Source organism: Melanostigma gelatinosum, assembly GCF_949748355.1.
Source record: "Melanostigma gelatinosum genome assembly, chromosome: 22".
In the NCBI taxonomy this organism is placed as follows: Eukaryota; Metazoa; Chordata; class Actinopteri; order Perciformes; family Zoarcidae; genus Melanostigma; species Melanostigma gelatinosum.
Window position 1 is genome coordinate 12,881,721 of NC_136655.1, and position 23,296 is coordinate 12,905,016.

Here is a 23,296-nt window from a genome sequence, read left to right on the forward strand (position 1 = left end):
ACGCCATGGTAGCGTCCTGTCAATCACAAGGTAGCCACGCCCTTAAGCACACCTTGCTTTATGGTCTATTTACTCTAAATGGGACCATAATTTACCAAATAAACATCGAAGAAGACTTGAAACTAGCCAACAATGTTTCCTGAGGTAATAAATCAAGTGAAAAGTGGATTCATTTTCTCATGGTATTCTATACAATCTTACTTTTTTCAACCAGAGGAGTCGCCCCCTGCTGGCCATTATAAAGAATGCAAGTTTGTATAAATCAAGCTGTCTACACAGGCCATGTAACAACTTGTTATTTGCTCTTAAACTGAGCCTAAAGCATGTTCTTTCTGCTTCAAATCAATTTTCTACCATTTATTTTTGCACTTTTTGAGTCATTTTTGGTAACTCCACAACCTGTACGTTTGTCTGACTGTAGTTTCCTTGATTAAAACAGAGAGAAGTATCTCATCACCTCTAACTGAGAGGCTGTAGTTTCATGAATCAAATGCAGGTGTCGTTAAGGAACAGTCGGCTCCCAGAACACCAACAGATGAATCTAATCTTTCAAAAAAACAAAAAGAGCTTCATAATTAGTAGACATGACAGCACGTCTTTGTCATTTACAATAGCTTAATTTTCACAATGTTCTTGCAGCTTTAACAGGTTGCGGTGTTTCCCGTGTTGATGAAATGACAATGTACAGTAAAAGTACCAGATGCCACGCCAAGATCATTATAACTGAACATATCTCGCGGCATGGGTTTGCACAAACACAATCACACACAGGTGCAGACAGGCACATGCCCACACACACACACACACCCGTACGCAGAGGCATCATTTAATAACATAACCCCAGGCGGAATTTCTTCTCGCATTTTGCTTTGTCTGCTACGGTCTACGTTTTTCATGCAGCATTAGCCGCCTCGCTGCTGTTTCCCTATGATCGCTAAACCAGACATCAATCAATGCAATGCAACGGCTGCTGAAACACGGAAAGAACTCCTCTTAATTAAGGGATTCAATTTAAACCGTGGAAATTGATTTCACTGAAGGGCTTGCAAAGCAATCACATAAACAAGGTGACATATTCGTGTAATCACAGTAATTAGTTTTGTTCCGAGCCTTTGTAATAAAATTTTACCTCATCACTGAAAATATTTCGTCCCTGCGCTCGTGTTGTTGTTGTTGTGCTATTTGAGGGTCGGAAAATTGAGTTTCTTTCAGAGTGGCGGATCTGCTTCTTCGTCTTTATTTATAAAGCAAAGTTACATTTATGTTGCTGGTGAAGTTTGTATTTGTTAAGTGTGTGAAACTCGTTACACCTATGAAGAGGAATGTGGAGCTGGGGTGCAGGCGGCAGAAATGCCCTTGACGAGCTTCATGCGACAGCTTTCCTCACAACTGGAACAGGGCACTGAGGGCAGCACTATCATAAGCTGGTTGAAGGCTGATATAAATGGACAGCTGCCAATAGCACTAACTGCATATATTAGCCAGGTGGATTCTTCCAACCTGACATGTGAAGTTGAATTTCTTATTCTGTATGTTTTTATCCGAGGAAAGGTTTTGCTGAGAAAATGTTTCACAGTAAAAGGACGAATGATATTTCTTCTTTCCGAAACTACATCGTCTTTCTTTTTAGTGTGAATAAGGCCGTGCTGGTTTGACCACCATTATTGGTCAAATGTGCCATCAAAAGATTTGATTTTTTTTAAATATCCATTGTTATTAAATAAGACTGAGTCTAAAGCTACGCTCGTGGAACTGAAAGGCATTGGCAGTTGCAACATGCCATTGTTAGCATGCTAACATGCTCACCGTGACACTGTTTGTGATGTCCATGTGCACCATATTAGTTGAAGGTGTTAGCATGCTCCCACTTGCACAAAGTACAACAAACCTTGTCATTCGTTATGTAAGTATTTGGACACATTGGACACATTTTGTCCTGAGTCCCTGTCCTGTAGCATTCCCAAGTTAGCATGAAAAACAAAAGAGCTATTCTCTTCTTGTTTCTGTTGATGCATTTCCTTTGTGCCATGAATCAAGCCTTTATTTTGGCTGTTACGTTTTGCAATCAACATTTACTTCATAATGATAAGTTGATGCAAAAAAGTCAACTGACATTTTCAAATCATTGAGATTCATCGTCATGCGTCCACAAATATCTGAATTAATGTCCCAATCCATCTAGCAGATGCTGAGAGTTCACTGGATAAATGAAAACTTTGACCTGCTGGTGGCACGAGAGAAAAACTCAGGCTGATCACCAGTCAGTGGGGTTCATCCTCTGGAGACTATCTATACCACATTTCATGGCAAGCATCATCAAACATCCAATATAATAAGTGTTGTTAGAAGTAAAGTCTTGGTGTATTTTGGATCTTATATTAAGACATCTGGTAGCTGGACAGCCTTCATTTTTTATTTTATTTTTAAACGGTATCAAGTGAAAATCACTTACTGCACTTACAGCCACATTTGATACTCGTATCTAAAATGTTTTCACTTCAATTTGAGAGGGTATTTTTGCAGTGTTGGACCTTTCCAACTGTTCTTTTAAGACCGTATAGTCCCCTGTGATAGAAGACAAAAAGATTTCTAGAAAGTAAAATTAGGCGATTCCTTCGTGAAGCCTCAACTGCTGTTGGGTTCAAATCTGTCTGTTGTCAACAAATCGCTGAGTGATGGGCAATGGCAAGGTCACGGGCTCCTGTTGGTAACTGAATCTGGTGCTGCCTTCAGTGTAGTAAGACGAACGCTCAGCTCGTCCATTAACGGCGCTGCGTCTCGTAATCCGATCGAGTCACAACTTAACATGTCAAGACAAATTGGCGTCTCGCTCATTCACCGGGCCCGATGTGATGTACAGGTAGCTCCGTCTCAGGAATCTGAGAAGTTAATGAGAAAAAACGAGGGCTGCTTTGATTTCCCGAGCGGCCGGGCTTCGTGCGTTCACATGTTTTTTGTTCATCCTTCGGTTTGTGCAGCTCGTTTTTGGTTCGGCCGTGTCCTTTGAAGTGAATTGTTTCAGTCGGCCTCTCGCACAATCTGTTGGGTGTTGTTTCTCTTCTATAAAAAAAACAAGTTGTTGTCGGTCTCTGAAAATGTTTTTGAGGGAAAGCGTGCAGCTTTGATGGAGTGATGGGTTCCTTCTGCTCTGATCATTAAGTTACCAAGACCACACTGAAACATTGAGGATGTCAGAAGAGGGCCCTGCATTGTTGTCGGTTAATGATGAGCAGCAATCAGCTTCAAGGGTTCTTTGAGAATACACTGTGTAGCAAGGCTGAATCGGGCTTCAAGTCTAAATCTTTTTTGGCGTGATTACATGGCGTGGAATCTGTCAGTTTCTCTTCCTTAGTACTCCTTCCGTCAATTCAAACCTTTTGTTTGTTGTGAAAACTGGTTTGTAAAAATCCTCTGAATTAGGACAAAGTAGCGTTTAAATAAAACTGTCCAAAGCTGACAGTTTGATTACTATGTGTAACTAGGTGTAGTATATTAGTTCCAACACTTTATTGATGCTTGTATAATGCAAAGAGGGCACCACCATCAATATTAGAAAGGTACACAGCACCAAGGGATTTAAAAAATGTACAGAGAAAGCACAATAGTAATACAATAACCCCTTCCCCCCATTAAATACGTATTGTTAATAATAGTAATGATGATACAATAAAAGACAGATTTTGAAAATGACGTAAAGGAAATTGTATTCATCTAAATTAAAAAACAATTATAAAAAAATTACATGAAAGTTAATAAATTGAAACTTTTTTAAACTGACCACAAAGACATTATAAAATCACAAAATTCTCCATAGATCTGTGATGAATTCCAACAGATCGGTCATGTGGTCATAACCGATATTCCTTAAACCCTAGCCCTATTTTTAGGCCTCTGCTCGAAAATTGCATACCCATACTAAAAAGAGTGTCTTTCTCTAACTACAAGGTCTATTTTAATAATTTTGATGTTATAATACAGGTAACACTTGTGAGATTTGTTCAGATGTGTAAATATCAGTGTATATGTTACTGGTTAAGAGTAAATGAAGATGGCACACAGCTGAAATTGAAAAGTTTCAGGTTTGCCTGAAAAAAAAGCCCTTTTATCGTTATTATTTCTTGAAATGAGGCAGTGGTACGCCCACATCTCCCAAATCATAGCACAACATGTGAACAGTCTCTCTGCAAATTTTGACTTTGATAAAGTGGAGCAGAATAAAGTTAGAGGTTTTAGTACAGAGAAGTCAGGCGAGGTCAAGCTAAATTGTCATTTTGGAACCAGCTGTTCCATTGTCATTTATACACTATATAACTATATATTTCACTTGTTTTATCACTAATAGTGTTCAATCTATCCAAATACAGCAGTTTGTCATCATTCTGAGAGCCTGCATCCTCTCTGAGCCTGTGAACCACGGATCCATCCTCGTCTGTCTGCAGTTTCCCAGTGTGTATGTGGGGCTATCTCAGCCTATGATTGGTCGATTTGAGTGAATGAGCCCTCCTTCGATGCGTCATAGTCTATAGAAATGAGTGGGGGTAACGTGGGCTTGATTGACAGAATCGTTAGCCAGTCAAAATCAAAACTGTGCCGTGCCTCACCGAGCGTAAAAACCGATACGCCCAAAGTGAAAACCTTACCCCCCCATGCAAATGCTTTGCTTTTTGTCTGTTTGAGCATGTGCTGACTGATCAGCCTTGTTTGACTGATTAATAATGAGAATCAGGTGTGCAGATCCGATTAAGGTATAATTTCACTGCTTGGAACTTTTTCATGTGCTTCGCAGGTTGTGTAGTCCGTGCAGTTCTTTTCCTCAGATGATACAAACGCTAACCTATCGAAATGAAGATGGTGTCAGACATGCCATGCTAGGCTAGCACCCTGCATGGTAGCTAGCTGTCATTAGTGTCTGATTCCGATATTTCTTAATATTTGTCCTCATTATAGCTAAACTATAGGATCATCAGACTAGCGCTTTGGCTCACAGGTTTGAGCGAGTTGTTGCAAACTATACTTCCTGGCTTCCTGTCAGGTTCATTCTTTATTTTAAGCACTATTATACATAAGTAAATCATATGCATGGGAATGAGTTCACAGTTTGAGGTCTTAAATAATGCTCAAGGGATGTTGTGCGTTTTGAGCAACAGTGGAGAGTTTTCTTGTCACTGATTTTCTGTTTTCCCAAACGCTCACACATCCTTCATCCAAGTTGGCCTTGGCGGAGGCTCTCCACTGTGACCACTTCAATCGCATCAAACACTGTGGGCAGTTTGCATCTGACTTGTGTCCTTGGCAGGAGCTGACGTCCAGCCTGATAAAATGAATCTCTATGAATACCATGTTCCCAAGAAGAGAAAAAGTCAGATATACATGTTACAGTTGGGTATTTACAGCCTGGTTAAACATGTGCAGTGACAAAATAAGTTGAGCAGAGTTTGTTTTTTTTACAGCAGACATTGCGACTGGTTGAACTCAGGTGCAACTAATCACCTAATTAGTTACAAGAAGTGCAGGAGCAGAGCCATCAGTCGTTAGGCTTATTAGCTCCACCTGTGCTTTACAGTGCTGGAGTGTAACCAAGTTCATTTACTCAAGTTCTGTACTCAAATACATATTTGAAGTATCAGTACTTTATTTCATTCCAATGCTAGAAAATCACTGAGAAATATTGTACTTTTTACTTCACTACATTTATCTGCCAGCTATGATTACTGGTTACTTTTTTACATAAAACATAACTGACCTTAACTTAACTTCAAAATATGATGCACTGTAAAAAGACAAGTAATAATAATCTAACGAACATATACAATATATATAATTTGAGCTTCAACGATTTAGTTGAGCAATCGATTAGTTTCAGTTTAATGTCTCACCATTTTCTTACATTTTACAAACCCGGAAAATGAATTCAGGGTTGGAAGATTTATTTAAAATAAAACAAAAAAAGCAATTGAAAGTAGAAGATGGGTATACTTTTAACAGGGGAAGAAGAGGAAAAAACTCATCTTTCAAACAGAGAAATCAACAATCTGAAGAAGTTATTTTCTTTTGCTCTCTGATTCAGTCAGTGTGGCAGAACAGTTGTTTTTAAGATAAAGGCTGGTGGTTCTACAGAAGCAGAGACCAAAGAAGAAGAAACATGTATCAAGAGAAACATGCAGTTCATGTTCTTGATAAGGAACACGCTGTGTTGCATAAAACCAGTCATACAGAGCAGCAAAACAAATGCATCGATATAAAATAGCCAGAGATTATTACTTTTAGATCAAAGGCAAGGCAAGGCAAGTTTATTTGTATAGCACATTTCAACAACAAGGTAATTCAAAGTGCTTCACATAAAACCATTAAAAGCATCAAAACATAAGGCAAAAGAAAAGGAGATTTAAAAACAATTAAAGAAACAGTGTAAGAAATAAAATTCAGTAGTAAAAAGTAAAGGAGATTTAAAACATACATTGAAACAATAATTGATGTCTCCCTGAGACATTACGCTGCACGCAATCAACCATACACTGCCGCCATTCTGCAATTACTCGCACACAAACCACGTCTGGAAAAGATCTCTGCCGATCTGCGTTTTATAGTGTACGCCTTGCACGAACTCGGTCCCGGAGGAAATGGCGATATATTGTGCAGTCCTTTTAAAACCATTAAAAGCATCAAAACATAAGGCAAAAGAAAAGGAGATTTAACAGCAATTAAGAAGTGTAAGAAATAAAATACAGTAGTAAAATGCAGAAATGCAGGAAATTGATTAATATATTAATTGAATGTGGCTCAATTAAAGGCAGCAGCAAACAGAAAAGTCTTCAATCTTGATTTAAATGAGCTGAGGGTCTCAGCAGACCTGCAGCTTTCTGGGACTTTGTTCCAGATATGTGGAGCAGAAAAACTGAACGCTGCTTCTCCATGTTTAGTTCTGACTCTAGGAACAGATAGTAGACCGGTCCCAGACGACCTGAGGGGTCGGGATGGTTCATAAGGTAGCAGCAGATCAGAGATGTATTTTGGCCGTAAACCATTCAGTGCTTTGTAAACCAACAGTAGGATTTTAAAGTCAATTCTTTGTTGGACAGGAAGCCAGTGCAAAGACATCAGAACTGGAGTGATGTGATCCACCCTCCTGGTCTTAGTGAGGACTCGAGCTGCAGCGTTCTGAATCAGCTGCAGCTTTCTGACAGACTTTTTACAGAGACCTGTAAACACACCGTTACAGTAGTCCAGTCTGCTGAAGATAAATGCGTGGACAAGTTTTTCCAAATCCTGTTGAGACATAAGTCCTCTAATCCTTGATATATTCTTCAGGTGATAGTAGGCTGATTTTGTAATTGTCTTGATATGGCTGTTCAGGTTGAGGTCTGAATCCATAACTACACCTAGATTTCTGGCTTGGTTTGTGGGTTTTAACATCAGTGACTGAAGCTGAGCGGTGATTTTCAATTGTTCATCCTTGGTACCAAAAACAATTACTTCTGTTTTATCTTTGTTTAATTGAAGAAAATTCTGGCACATCCAGTTGTTGGTTTGTTCAATGCAGTTACCCAGCCCTTGTATGGGATTATAGTCCCCTGGTGACATAGTTATGTAGATTTGTGTGTCGTCTGCATAATTATGATAACACACTTTGTTGCTTTCCATAATCTGAGCTAGTGGAAGCATGTAGATGTTGAACAGAAGAGGCCCCAGTATTGAACCTTGGGGAACACCACATGTCATTTTAGTCAGCTCTGATGTGTAATCAGCCACAGACACAAAGTATTCTCGGTCCTTCAAGTAGGATTCAAACCAGTTAAGTGCTGTGCCAGAGAGTCCCACCCAGATGTTTAGTCTTTCTAGGAGTATGGCATGGTCGACCGTGTCGAATGCAGCACTGAGATCCAGTAACACTAAGACTGAACTTCTGCCATTGTCTATGTTTAAGTGGATGTCGTTGAAAACCTTAACAAGAGCAGTTTCAGTACTGTGGTGGTGTCGAAAGCCTGACTGGAAAACATCAAAGCAGTTATTTACGGCCAAGAAGTTGGTCAGCTGTTGGAAAACCGCTTTTTCAATTATTTTACTTAAAAATGGGAGGTTTGATATTGGCCTATAATTTTTCATCGTTGCGGAGTCTAAACTAGCCTTCTTTAGGAGCAGTTTAATAACTGCAGTTTTTAGGGCTTGTGGGAAGACACCTGAGAGAAGGGATTTGTTTACAATTTGTAAAAGATCAGTGGTCATGCAGTTTGAAATATTTTTGAAAAAGTGTGTTGGTAGAATATCCAAGCAGCAGGAGGATGACTTCAGATGTTGTATAATGTCTTCTAGGCTTCTACGGTCGATTGAATGAAATTGTGTCATGATATTTGAATGGATGTTATTCAGAGATCGGGACAACTCATTGACTGAGAGAACACATCGTGATATCACACCCTGCAGTGTGGCTGAAGAATGAGGCCAGCGTTGCCAACTAATCTGGTGTCCACCTCAGACAATAACCTCTCTTTCTCTCGTTCGCACCCACCCAGATGTAAACACACGGCATAAATGGACTCAGGGACGCTGACTGAGAATACGCACACAAACTGAAATGAATTGCACACATGCTGAAGTTGTTACCCCGTCCTATTTGTCCTCTCTCATTTTTCCTTTTCACATACTGTACTATCGCTCTTTCCCCTTCACACACACACACACAAGCACCGCAGAGCTCTCCCCGCCTCTGACAAGATACATGATGAACGCATCCACAGTGATTTATAATAACTCACTTCAGAGCAATGCTATTGCAGAGGAGGAAATTGAACAAACTGGCCATGTTCTCTGTCACCAGATGACCCAGTTCAAGTTCAAGAAGCTGCCTGTCAAGTACAATTGACTGCACAACTGATATATTAGACCTTAATGGCAGCAGGAAAAAAAGAAGCTCTTAACGATTGCCTTTGCTGGGCATGTGAAGGTCCTGCAGAGGGGTGGATTGCAAAAAGGAAACAAATGATTTCCTGAAGCAGCATCTTCCTTCACCAAAAAAATAAAAATAAAATCCATCCGATACAGACGCTAGCACTGCACTTTGAAGGCAGCGGTTTGATGGCGAGTTAGCTTTCAGTGGATTAAAGGACAGCTGTTGGTGAGAGGAATAGGCAGTTTTTAAAGTAGAAATTCAGACATTTGCATTCATTAAGAGGATGATGAATGTAAATCAAATGTCCAGGTGCTCGCAAAAGGCGATACCACAATTTGCTCCAATCTATGCAACACGCTTGTAACCGACAGTTCCTCGTGTGCTGAGGCCGAGGAGCTGCCTGATGAGACGACGGCGTCAAAACAAAATGGGAAGAATTGGCGTTATCAAGAAGGCCTGCGAAACATATGCTGCAGCATATGGCCCGGAGAGGAGATCGGGATCTGATCGGCCGTCAGACGCTTTAAAAAAAAGGTTTGAGAAATATCCCAGCACATGGCTACTTTAGGGTAAAACACATTAACCTTTTTTTGCAGAGTGAAAAGGAAGTGAAGGCACAGCGGGGGAGGAAGAGGTGGAAGCAGTAGAGGTGCATTCAGAATTGCAGTTTTGCAACAGACCTTGTGCTGTTTGTTTTTTTTAATGACTTTTCGTTACAGTGAACCTAATCATGCACAAGCATATCCACAGTGGGGGTAAATCTATAGCAGCCTACAATTGCAAGGGAGGTAAAATTGCAATCAATCGATGTGGCAGGAGGTCCCCGGGGGTCAGTTTACAGTTTCATTAGAAGAGGAGCAGCACAAAAGCTCCACAGTGACCCGGTGGACTGTGAATCTCACACCGCTAAATTATCTCCTGTTTAGCTGACAAAACATACTTTGGGCTCTCACTTACAGGGCTGAGCTTTTAAGTTCTGTTTGGTATCAGTGCAGTTTACACAGACACTCGCCCCTCTGTGTGATTTCAAGCTGCTGATACGCACCCCCACTGACAGACAACTCATGTTTAAGCCCCTTACAGTGTCTGCAACAGTGTACCGCTTTTGGGCTCAGTAATGTTAAATCAAGGTCCACTTTCTTGCTTACTAGAAAAGATAATGTTTTATTATTAACAGATGATATGTGATGATAAAGTCTTGACAAGAGTCTTTGTCGTTTGGACTCTACAGGAAGATTTGTAATGGAGGGGCGTCTGCTCTGAGCAGCAGCGAGATGAATCCCCCCCGTGGAGTCCAGACACTGGTGGTGGTGGTGATGGCTGATAGAATGATGAAGTGATGATGAAGCTGATGATGAAGCTGATGAATCTGCGAAGACTGGGCGGAGATGGGAAGGTGGAAGGGTGCGTAACAGCAGCATGAATGTATACTGAAGGTAAAGAGACAATCTTATTTAAAAAGAGACGGCTGATATCATGATCGACAGCCCCGAACAATGACAGCAAGGAAACAATGAGTGAGCATGTGTGAGGAGGGAATGGCAGCTGTATGAGAAATAAACTACGGGCTTAGGCATGCACGAGTATAATCTTCCTGACTGAACTTACGCTGGAGCTTAATTTTGCTGACTGTGGTGAAGATCATGCGACTGAAAGCTCCTGAAAAAGCTCATTAGTGGAGTTAAAATCATAGTTTAAAAATAAAGATTATCAATATTTAAAAAAATAAAACACAATGTTGGCATTTTATCACCTTACAAAGATATGTTGTCATATCAGAGATATATTCACATATTGGGTAAGCCCTTGTTGGGCCAAATTCCCAACAAAGGATAGATATTGTAAGTACATCGTGCCATCAGTATCTTTTAAACATTGGATATCACATTGGAGAAGTCTTTATTAATAGTCTTGTTTTTTTTCTTCCACAAGTTTCTAGCTCGTTAACACCTCACTTGTCAAAGTGTAACCTGATGTTTAAGTATGGAACTTTAATGTGAGGTGATTTATAGATGTCACCTTGTTAAGATACAACCCTATAATTAATGATATCTGCACTGTTAGCGAATTAGCAAAGGTGTGACTTTGCGTCAATCAAGCCTTTTCTAGGGCCGTGAACATGAGTGTCAACGAGGCCACGTTTCTACGCTTCCTGACAAGATATTAATAAAGACGTTAACAGTAAGCCGGGTTTTTTTATATACACATAAAACTTTTCAAAGTTGGATCAATAATATGCTTAAAAAATAGAATTGCTCTCTGCAGACAGCTCTCATCTTGTCTGTGGCACATTACTCTGTGAGCTGTTAAGGAAATAAAGACAGAAGACTGATGTCAGGATGTTGGGAACACATGCTATACAGGCAAATGATATCCCACTTACAATGTTTCACAGAAACCCTGCTATTATTGCAGTCATTAGTCTAAATTATTGACTCATAACGCGGCGTTTCTGTGCAGCCATCGCTGGGTTTAGGGTTTAATTTATATGTAAATGCATTTGTACCCTGTGTATTATTTGTCAGCACATCATTTGCTGAAATGACATGTGGGATGTTTGGTTCGGAGGAATGTTGATTACAGCTCAGATGGTCGAACTCCAGAGAATAACTCCAATTTTCTGTAACTCGGAACACAGTTTTTGGTGGAATAAACAGAAGATTTCTTTGCTGACTTGAAACAAAATGGGATTATATTTATTCTTACAGCGGTAGTAACCTGTGGAGATGACTTGGAAATAAGAAAATACAGCAATAACAGAATGATAAATGTAAGATCTGAAATACGATTACATTAATAATCCCTGTATGGAACAAGTCTGTAGCTAAGAGAACATTTATTTATACATTATGGTCATATATTATCTTCCAGCAGTAAGGGTGAGAAATAAATATTTAGTTACAGTTTGAATACTCAATCATATCCCTAATTAATTCCCTAAGCAGTTTTGTTTGGCACTATTTGCAACATAAAGAGTCCCAAGAGGCCGTGATTATACCAAGCTAATCATTAGCGGTCTCAAATATAACTTGTGACAGCGGCCCTGTTGCTGCAGGCAATCAGGGATTTTTGAGAGAAAGTGAGTCCTTAAAGATTTGAAAGGATTGATATTAAATTAACTGGATTATGAAAAAGGCTTATATACAACATACAGTATGTGATGTTCCCTGAAAGCACATTACTCTGCTTAAAGAAATTGGGCTACATTTATTGCTAGCATTGTTCAGACTTGGTTCATGGCCAAACAGCAACTTTTAGGTGACTTGGTGCCAAAAACAAGCCAGCCTTGTCTCCTAAAAATTACGTTCTCGTAGAAGAGACAGCAATGTGAATTACAAGTTGTGAGTTTGGATGAAAACTTATTTTGTTGCTGATTATGTGTGCTATTGACTTATTAGAAATAGGCTCGCAAATGAGACCACACGGGGAAGGGGTTTGGGTCGTGGATGGTTAAAAAAAACACAGGCATTCACCCATGAGACCGTTAAACATATCCAAGTACTTTTGTTGCTTTTTTGTTGCTGTTTTGTTGCTGTTTACAATGTTAACCGCGTGTTTTAAACGGTTTGAATCTGCGACTGTGAACAAGCAGTACCAGCTGTTTGTCCATGACCATCACTCTGGTATGAGGAGTCTAAAGCAGGTTGAACGTGTGCTTGTTATTGTGTGAAAGTGTTGGAAGTGAAGGTGGACATAAAGCTGGAAGTGGTTCACAGTTAAAAAAAACACAATATGCCCTAAAATGTGTTACACACCAATTAAAATCCAAGCCCTTTTCAGACATACTCCTCATTACTTGGCCGCAATTTATGGGGTTCGCTTAGTCTTCTGTCCTACAAGAATGCGTTAGCTAGCTTGAGGCAGGGGCTGGGGCGTCAGGACGTTAGCTTCCACCAAAACAGGATAAATGTGGCTCCAGTTATTTGTCTAAAGTTTGTCTAAATTACGCGCGGTGTCCTCTTAGCTGGCTTGCTAACGTTGACCACTGGTCAGCCAACAGTCGGAGGGTGCTAAGCTAGTTAACGTTGGCTGTTGACGTCCAGCAATAATTCCTCAAGACGGCTGCTTGTTGAACCACAACGTATCATTGTTCATTTCTATATGTGTAAATGTAATACAGAAGATTTAACATGTGAGTGTGGAGTTGCTTAAAGGCACATTTGGCGAAGCTGATGACTGAGTAGGTTAAAGAAAGTAATGTAACAAGTGATGTGAGTAATTCCTTTTGCTAATGATTAATTAGTAATGTACAGTAATTACTTTTTTAAACGAGTAATAGTGGCACTGATCTTCATACTCGGCTGCTCCAAAGTAGCCCGCTGGCAGCAAACCAGACCTGGCAGTCGGCTGTAATCTGCACTGACTCTGTAGCTGCACCTCCGGTGCTCTTTGAGCTCAGGCAGAGCAAACACTCCGGAGAGCACCTAATGCAAAAGTTGTGGATCTCGCGTGTGCACGTTCGAGTTCGGCTAATGTGCTCTTAAAGACATTTTCCGACCCACTGTGTGCAATGGCTCATATAGAACTGAGTTTCACTATAATGATCCCTTACAGTACCAGTGTAATAAAACACAGACAGACAGTGGCTTATGAGGAACTTCGGTTACATTAAACGAAAGATGAAAATCAATCAAGTGACTATGAGGAAACAACCATTGATGTGGAAATGCAAAGCATTAAAGAAACAGAAATAAAGGTTGCTCCATTACATAAAAAAATAAATCAAAGACAATAAAAGGATGAAAGATTTAAAAAACAAAAAATCCAATATCTGTACAGTGGACTGCCTTCGGGTTGAAGTAATTAGCCTCTGCAGAAGCAACATCATCTCTAAAACAACAGCAATCATCTTGGTACACTGAAACTTTCCATTAAAACCCAATGGAAGCCTTTTATTTATAGCATCTCTTTTATGATGAGGGTCCCACCAAACCGCTTCAATTACTGGCTTTTAAAATAATAATTCATTCATACACACGCAAACATCATTTAACAATCCAATAACGCACGACAGCAGGCCCACTCTAATTCGGCGATAATCATGCAGGGATTTCCTGCATCAGTCGAGTCTGGTGCACAATATTATGCACGCATGCATTTTATATTCTGTGATTCTGTGTGGGAGCAACCGGGCAATAAAAACAGCGTGACATTTCCACCCAGACAAGTAAACACGGAGGGAAGTCTTGCCCGCCGGCAGACTTCCTTCCTTTCTTCCTTCTTCCAAACCTTGTTGCGCAGCTTTTTTACTCGAGCCTGTCTTGCGAGGCTCGATATTCTGCGCTCAGATGTAAACTTTTACATGTCGATAAATGTTGAGGGCAGCGAGATGAAGACAGAGAGCACAGAGGGACACAGTTGACTCTGCAATTGCCCCAAAAGTTGTGAGCCACCTTATGTTCAAACCTGTGCTTTTGCAAAACTTCACAAACCTTTTTGCTTTGCGAAACGGAGGCGTGGCCTCCACAAACCAGCTGGTGACCCCATAATGAAACTTATATACGATTAGCTGAACTTAAAAAGGTCTAAGGGGCGTCCATAATCAATTCCTTATTGTTGCCTCCCTGACATGAAATCGATGGCTGGCCCATCATGAAAGCTGTGCCACTGTTATGTCGGGCCATGACACAGAGGACGTTCGATTGTCGTCCACCAGGTGAATGACCTTCCTCAGGCTTCTTGAAGGATGGAGATGTTGTTTAAACTAAAGCCCCCTCAAAGTCTGAAAGTATGAGAACGCAGCTCAGAGTGTGGAGCGTGCAGTAAGGCCGCGTTCTCTGTCGGCATGCTCTAAGACAGGGGTGTCAAACTCATTTTCACTCTGGGGCCACATCAGCATCACGGTCGCCCTCAAAGGGCCGGTTGTAAATGTAAGACGGTGTAAATGTAACTACGGTACTCCTAACATAGTTAGTTTAGTTTCCCGGGATATCTGTGACTTCCACAACACGTACTTCCAGTTGTGTGATTTCTCCTCCGCCATTGTTTCCTGTTGCTGGTGCAAAATGCATTCTGGGATATTTGGCTGTCCCAAGTACAGACAAGTCACCTCCGATGCATCCCGGGTAAAATGGGCAGAGCGAGCCACATCCGGGCATTAGGGCCGTGCTTGGCTCGATGTGAACTTTGAATTGGAACAGTACTTGGGCTGAGACTGATGACGTTTCAGTACAGAGAAGTACGCATGTTGAGAAACTTGTTGGAAATCCTCTTTATGGGCTGTTGCATCTCCTGTCCACCTGTTGTGATAGTTTTAATGTCGGCACACAGACAACATGCCATCTCATCACTTTTCACATCTAACTTTAAATTTTTGTAAAAAAAAAAAAAAAAAAATTTTTTTTTTCTCTGGCGGATTCGCGGGCCACATAAAATGACGTGGCGGGCCGGATCCGGCCCGCGGGCCGTATGTTTGACACCCCTGCTCTAAGAGGTTGAATTGACCCTTTGCTATGTAGCGTTAGCTGCTATTTGTTCTTATGGTACCTGCCCCCACCAACCTTGCTCGTCCCCATCTCCTCCCTTTCGTCCAAATCTTGTCACTTCTGGTTCCAAAAAATCAAGATGGCAACCGCCGGTATCACAGGGGTGACGTGACGGAGTTTATGCTGTCTATGGTGTCAATTGTTGTTTGACACCCACTTTGACAGTATGTTTGTATGTCAGAATCATGCAGAAGAACAATTTAGCCGTTTTTGAATCTTTAACCGGCATGATGAAGGGTCACCACAGCTGCTTGTGATCAATGTCCACAGGCTGGACTCTTACTGAGGATTTTTCAGGACGTCCCAGCTACGTGCGTGACGTTTGCAAACCGACAACAGAAAGCAACAAAGACAACTTTCCCACTGTGGCTCAGGCTGAAGTTTCCCCAACTGTGCTGGAAAGTGTGACTGCAGCCTAAATTGCTCTTTCCACACTCGCGCTGGTCTCTCACTGAAAACCACTGGCCCAGTTTATTCGTCTCTTCAACAATCAAACCGGGTGGGGTTTGAGCTTGAAAGGTGCCGCAGATTCACTCTGTTCAGGCTGGTTTGGGTTTACTCAGCTGTTAAAAAAAAGAAAAAAAACTTTAACAGCCTTTATCCGTCCTCCATTGCGTCCCTGACTGTCCCTGACTGTCCATGACCTGCACGAGGCTTTTGTCACATCTCTCTTTCAGCCCAGAGAAATGGAGTTTGACTCAGGCTGTTCTTGCCCTGAATCCTCCAGGGGCTGTATTAAAAAGGCATCGCAGCAATGTTGACAGGAATACATTTATCGGGATTGTGTCTCCTTTCAACAGGCGGCTGGAGGTGGCGCTGGCTGCCACAGGTTGCCTTGGCTGGCTGGCAGGCCATTTGATCTCCATATCACCTGCACTGGATAGTCCCGCATCGGGCAGGCACTTCAGACGGAGCCTCGCATCATGGAGTAGATGGAGATCAGATGGGTGCTCCTTTCTATTTCTTTTCTTTTTTTAGATAATTTAGCACAAAGCTCTTTTTTCAGCAAATAAATCCGTGAGCAGCAATTTCTGTTTTCTCGTCTCCTCTTGCCTTTTTGTCAAGCTTGGCAGTAATTGCCCTGCTGTGAGGCATTCTGGATATGAATGCGGGAGCTAACGACAGCAGTGGCTTCATACTTCCTGCACTCGAATGCTGCGCTGTGTTTTTAAAGCGCTGAAAACCTCTACATGGGAGGCCATTTTAGCTTTCTGCATTGATTCACTTCAGTCAGCAGCGGGACGTTTCTTTCCTCGTTAGCACCACAAAACTTATCTCAAGGTTGACAACACCTGAAAATAACCATATGTCTGTTAGAAACATTGTTGTGACAGGATATCCATCAATCTTTGTTTTTTACCAAAGAAGTGTCTGTGTGACTTAAGCAAGAACGGATTGCATGTTCCTGGTCCCATGTGTAACCACATGAATCTCTACACGGTGTTCTGCGAGGATTTTAAGAGGCCTACATGTGCAGCCTGACTCGGGTAAAGTGCACAGCAAATAGTGAGCAATTGGTGTATTAGCATGCTAACATCAGCTAATCACAAAATACAGCTGAGGCTGGTGGGAATGAATTAGTTGTGCAGTTTATCTGTTGATAAACCAAAGTAATAAACAAGTTGAAAATCTCAACGTCATGGTGACACCAGATGAAATGTCAGGGGTTCTCCGGAGTCACTTAAGTCTGGGTTAAGAAGAAATAAATAAGTGATCGGAGTTCATCACACCACAGAAAAATGTATTATGGACCATCCAGCCGAATTTGAATGATTGAAAAAATAAATAAATAATATTAGGTTTCAAAATCATAAGTATTCTCTGCTCTGAAATGCTGGAGACTTGTCCGCTGAAGGTCTCCGCTGTATTTTAAAAGTAATTCTCATGTCACAGAAACCACTGAGAGTGGATCTTGTGTTTTGGGTTTTATTATCATAGGGCCTGTCAGTGTTTTTTTTCGTTGGCTACAAACCGCCGGGATCAGGCGTCGCCATGTTGAGAGCAATCAAAATGCTCCCAATCTCGTATTTAGCACTTTTTTAAATGACGTATCTTATCTGACTTCAATGCCGAGAATCACTGATTGCAAAGTGTGTTGATTGATAATCAAATGCAAACGTGAAAGTCTGAATACCAGTGCTGACGTTGTAAGCAACTGCTGACTTGGATCACTCCAACCATCCACAACAAGCCACCACAGTTATATATATATATATATATATATATATATATATATATATATATACACAGTATATATATTTTTTTTTTGATCAAAGAAAATAAATCTATTTTTTGGTGCATCACATCAAAATCTAAAATAGATAAATAAATAAATCCCTGCTTTTCCAGGCATCTGTGTTGCTGCCACAGGAGTTTAAATGTCAGCCGTTGTCTTCCACACAAACACAACTGAACAAGAAAACACAACAGGATTCCAGTAAACAGCTTCGAACCCGCTGGTTGTGATGCACCATAAGTCTTTCCTTAAACAATGTGATTTCAGAGGGAATTGTGCCATTAGGAGCATGATGATGGCTCCTAATGGGTTTTTGTCATTGGAGTTCCTCTTAAAGGCCCTGCGGCATTATGCAAACACAATTCGGCTGAAATCTGACTCTGACACCTATTCTGACAGCAAAGTCATTACGAGGAGATTATGAATCAAACGTTTAGTCCACAGTCAGATTTATGAGATGGATTGCGAAGGGCTCCTGGACTCTTTTGCATTCAAATAACCTCCTATGGCTCAAACGCTCCGCTTTATTAACGCTCAGCCTGACTAATGATGTAGAACGCCCTATTAATTGCTGAGAACGCCGGCTACGGATCCCCGCGCCGCTCTTCCCTCCTACCTTTTGGCTCTTGAGAGCGAGAGATATATCTGTTGACATGGTGATCAAAGCCGAGCACCGATGGCACGACTTCAGTGCGAGTCGACGCGGAAGGTTCGGCTCAGAAGGATCTGGGGTCTTTATCACAGAGGAAGCCTCTGAATTCAAAGCAATGAATGCGCCGAGCTTCTTCTCTCTGGTTCTGCTCACTGTTTGGTTTAGAATCAAATATCCAAACACAACGTGAGATCCAGTAAAAACGTATTGATCCCTGTGGGGGAACAGTCACAGTACTCAGCTGAAGACAAAGAACATAAACACCAAAAATAACGCTTTTCGTCGCAGTAAATGCAAGTATTACGCAATGAAAGAGAACACAGGCAGCTGTACGGTACGATAACTCGACAATATGATGTTTCTTTTCACCTTAAGAACAACTCATAATAAACAAACAGGAACTATTCTATACGGAGCCCCGGAGTGTTCAATATCGAATAATTTAAAAAAGTATGAAATAAACACTGCCATAAATACATTGTGTACAAACAATAGATAACTGAATGAATTATGAAGTGGTTTTAGAAATTATGAAAACTCTACATTTATTACAATTCGAGATAATGAGTTATTTCATTTGTGCCATATTTATATTTAATTCATATATTATTTTTTATTTCAAATGCCTATTTTCAAAAATGTGTTTTTAGTTTACGTTGGCAATGAATATTTCATAATTTCATGACAGTGGAGTTGTCAAAAGTCACCTCCTTACCTTTCAGCCAATCACTGCCTCTCATGGCCAGCAACTACATACAAATTGAACCTGTTGGCTCCTTAAAAAAGAAAAGCTGCTCCTTTAGCTTAACAGGGCTGCAAATGCTAACTAGCTTGCCGGCTAACTAGGCCAAAAAGATCCAGCTAGCTAGCTAGCGAGATTACGAATCCTAGTATCGGCATGACCCGAACGACTCTGCCTCTCATTGGCTTATTACCCTGATATACTCGAAAGCAGAGTAGAGCGGGTCATTCGTAATTGAGCAGCCCGTTAGACAGCAGGGGGCATGTGATTGGCTGAAAGGCGGAAGGGTGGTGTGGTGACTGTTGACTACTCCAGTGTCATTAGGAAAAATGAAAATCACTTTTACTGATGTCTCATGTTGCACATGTTGCACTGTCCACTTTGCTGCTGTAATCCTGCAAATGTCCCCGCTGTGGGACGCAAAAAGGATTATCTTAACAAGATAATATGAAATTGTAAATTGTGTAAATACATACATGAACAAATAAAAAAACCTAATTATTTGTTGATTAAATATTGACCGCGCTCGGCATCCATACCACTAAAACTGTCCTAAAACCAAACCAGAGGCCGTCTGAAGCTGTGACCTGGTCGAACATTTGAAATCAATATGAAGGAGAAAATGTTACTGAGGTGCTGTGTGATCTCAGTCTGCACCCTGATCAATATTACACCCTCGTTAGCGAGACAAATTATCCCCGCTCTCAGTGTACGACTGTGCCGCTGCTGGAATGCTCTGCCTCTCTCTCTCCTTAGCCCAGCTCGTTGCTAATCACACCTAAAAGGGGAATTTTGATCGAGATTAATTGCATCCCTTGAAACCCTGGCTCCCACCTGCCAGTTTGGGCCCTCGCCACCCATCTGGCCCCTGAGTATCAGTTTAACCCGAGTAAAACACTGAGACGGCTGCCAGGGAGGAGGAGGAAGGCAGCTCAGGAACCAGGCACAGAGTGGTGTGGTAGTAATGCAGGAAGGGAAGTATCGCTGATGGATTTTGGGAATTTGAGTGAACTCGTGTGTGTGCTTGTGTGTGTGTGTGTGAGTTGCTCTTTTCTCCGACTACCTCATATACTACGCCTGAGTGGCTGCCGGATCTGACAGCCCAGCTTCCCAGGATTCCCGTGTGGCCGACCTCTCGAGGTTGGAGAGTTTTGTTGCCATGTGAACCGCGCCACACCAGCAGCTTTATCCCCACCTGAGCAGCGAAGGTACAATCACACCTGCTGTTCATTCGCTTTAGTCCGAACCCGACCCCATAAGTTCACTTTTTGCTTTTTGTGTCATTTAGTTTGAACAATAGGGTCAGTGAGCAACATGACGCCAGTTCGTTTGTTGGACAGTTTTAGTGACAGATGGGCTGCATTTTAATTAAATAAACTTGAAATTAATTCTCACATTTGCATATTGTGTAATTCTAGCAGAAAGACGCTGAGAGGCAGAGAAGTCTGACTTTTTTACTGCTGATCAGATTTCTGATTCAGAAATTGTATTGCTTTCTTTTGGCCGCTGAAGTGCGATGATACGCTGCCAAGACACGGATCCCGACAGAGAGAGCTGATTAACTCCTGAAGTGACATTAAACTTTGACAAATAAAGGGTTGCTGTGCTTTTTATGAAGCTTCGTGTACCTGCTGGGTTTGATTTTTGGTACTGCTCCTTTGCCTTATTTGGGTTGGTTATTTTCTTGGCATGTTTGTCGCGTCACATGTCACCTCTCCACCAACTACAGAAACAGAAAAGGGTCGTCGCATTCTCCTTATTTGCGAAACAAATGAAATGTTATGACCCTTGCTGAAACTCTCACCGGGATCAGCTGGACCCAACACTTTTTTGTTGAGACAATTTTTAAGCTAAATATCATCATTGCTGCCGGAGCTTGACGACCACAATGCTGACCAGTTGTGTTGAAGGAAAACGAAAATATAACACTCTTTGTGTAGTTTAAGGCCTCCAAGCATCAAGAAGGTCCTCAGCTGGACAAAGTAAAGTAGGAAACACAACCTGGCTGTAAACACAGCCTGAGCGAGCTGCTAAAACCAAACGCACACGAACCAGACTGACGCTTACAACCGTGTTCTCCAACGGGAGTGCGATAAAAGGGACACGGCGGGAAGCTAATATGAGATATATCCACGCTCAGCTTGTTGTTCATGTCTCAGTTACAGTCACAGTCTTTGTAACCTCTGACCGGTATAATCTTTTAATATCTGAAGGTGCGTCTGCTGTGGGGAAACTGTGGGTCAGTTCCACTGCGATGGGAGATTGTGAGACAGCAGAAGCACAGTTCCTTCTTGCAGTCTTATCACCGGCCTCATTTCACCCGTAGGAAAATGAAACGGGAGCACAGGCAAGGAAGACACGCGCACACACAGCTGTGCATATAATGGTGCACAAAATCATCCAGCATTCCAGCTGAAAAACTTATTTTTAATTCTCCTATTTTCTTTCATTATACTACAAAGTGCTCCTGAAAGTACGAAGTAAAGTGTCTTCACTTCCAAAAACCCCCACTGGGTTTTTATTTTGGCTGCAGGGCAGGTAGACGATATCTCTCTCTCTCTCCCTCTCTGGCACAGACATGGATGACGTTGCCACGTCTGGAAATTCAGACTGCTTCTTGAAATGTGCACATGTTTCTGTCAAACCTCTGGTGTGGGACGGCGAGGAGATAGCAAGGCGAGGGGTTTTAGGAGGCTGATGCAGCTCCCTCTAAGCCTTTATTCACACTGTTCATAACTATTCTGTGAGGAAACCAGTTTGCACTGAACAATGTGAGAAAGAGAGAGTGTGCAGAATGTGTCACATCTGGTTTGTAGCTCTGCTATATCCCCAAATACCAGTCAAGTACAAACTTTGTTTTTTCCTGTTGATAAAGGATATCATTTTGGTCAGATATAATTGTAACAAAATAAAATGTAAATTGTTGCCTATGTACATATCACAGAGCAACATTAGCCTTCATTTGGGTTTGGGTTTAGGTTTCTGGTCATTGTATTACAATACTCTCCTTTTCGCACCATGTTGGTCTCCACCAGGTCCTGAGGAGAATATCTGGCTCGTATTGATGGCTTATTGCTCCATTTTGTTTAATAGCGAGTCACTAAGTTGATCTGTTTTGGGCTAGGCAGGTTTAACGCAGATTTGTTTTTTCCTGTTGAGCGGTCAGACTAAGCCAAAGAAGAAAGTCACGGGCCGGAAAAGCAAAACACGAGCTGAAAGATGCTAAAATGCTCCTCAGAGCTGAGAGGAACTGCACAGTTGGGGGATAATTCTCTGTTGTCACTACGACAAAAAGCTTTTACATTACACATTTGATAAAAATGTTACCACAAAATGATTGAGGAGTGCAGCTATGAGTTTGTAAAGCTCGAGTCGAAAATGATGAAAACTCAAGTGACTGAACAAAACCAGAGTGCAGGTTTAGCCTCTTGCAGTTTTGCCGCTCAAAGTGTCAAAACCAGACTGCTGTTTTCCAATCAGTGTTAACAGTACAAATCTGCAAGGAGTCCGGAGAGCATATGCGTGCGACAAATAGTTTTAGGCACCTCAGGGATCTTGTGGCATGCCACCTGCTCTTCAACACTCAAATTGATGTATTTCAACATTGACATGACAATAAGTACATCGCATGCAGTTCACCTGAGACGGAGGTGGCAGCAAGCTGAGCAAATAAGGTGAGAACTATCGCCTAACCGTCACCATCATAAACCGATGCAGGAATTACAAACTTTTATTCAAGGAGCGGAGGCCCACAGAGTTAGGATTTCAGACGAACCACAGTGTGAGAGGAGAGCCGATACGTGGTGTCGGCGTTTTGTCTCTCCAGATCTTCTGCAGTGAGTGGTGCAAAGATGTAAAGGAGAGAATAAGCTCTGTTCTCATCACTCCCCATCCGTCTCTTTAATGAAGAAAGATCAAATTCAATCCGTGCCTGTGACACTGACAGTAGAGTCGGAGCGTGAACTCGCACCACATTTATTTTTACACACATTTTTATTTTCACGACAAGCGTAACGCTGTTCCATTGAACTCGCCGACATTTGTTAACACGACGATATTCACACTTGTGGGGAAGGAAGAAAGTCCCCTCCCCTCCATCCCTTAGTTAGATCTAAGCCTCCCCTGTGCTTTCTCTACACCTCGCATGGCTAACCCATTTGTCAACAAAAAAGCACATTTCATCACTCTGGCTTTGCTTGGAAATCATTCGCCTATATAATTACCAATCGACAAAAGGCAATTTGTACAGTATCTGATTGCAGGTGAAAGACGCATGGGAATCAATATCCCCCAT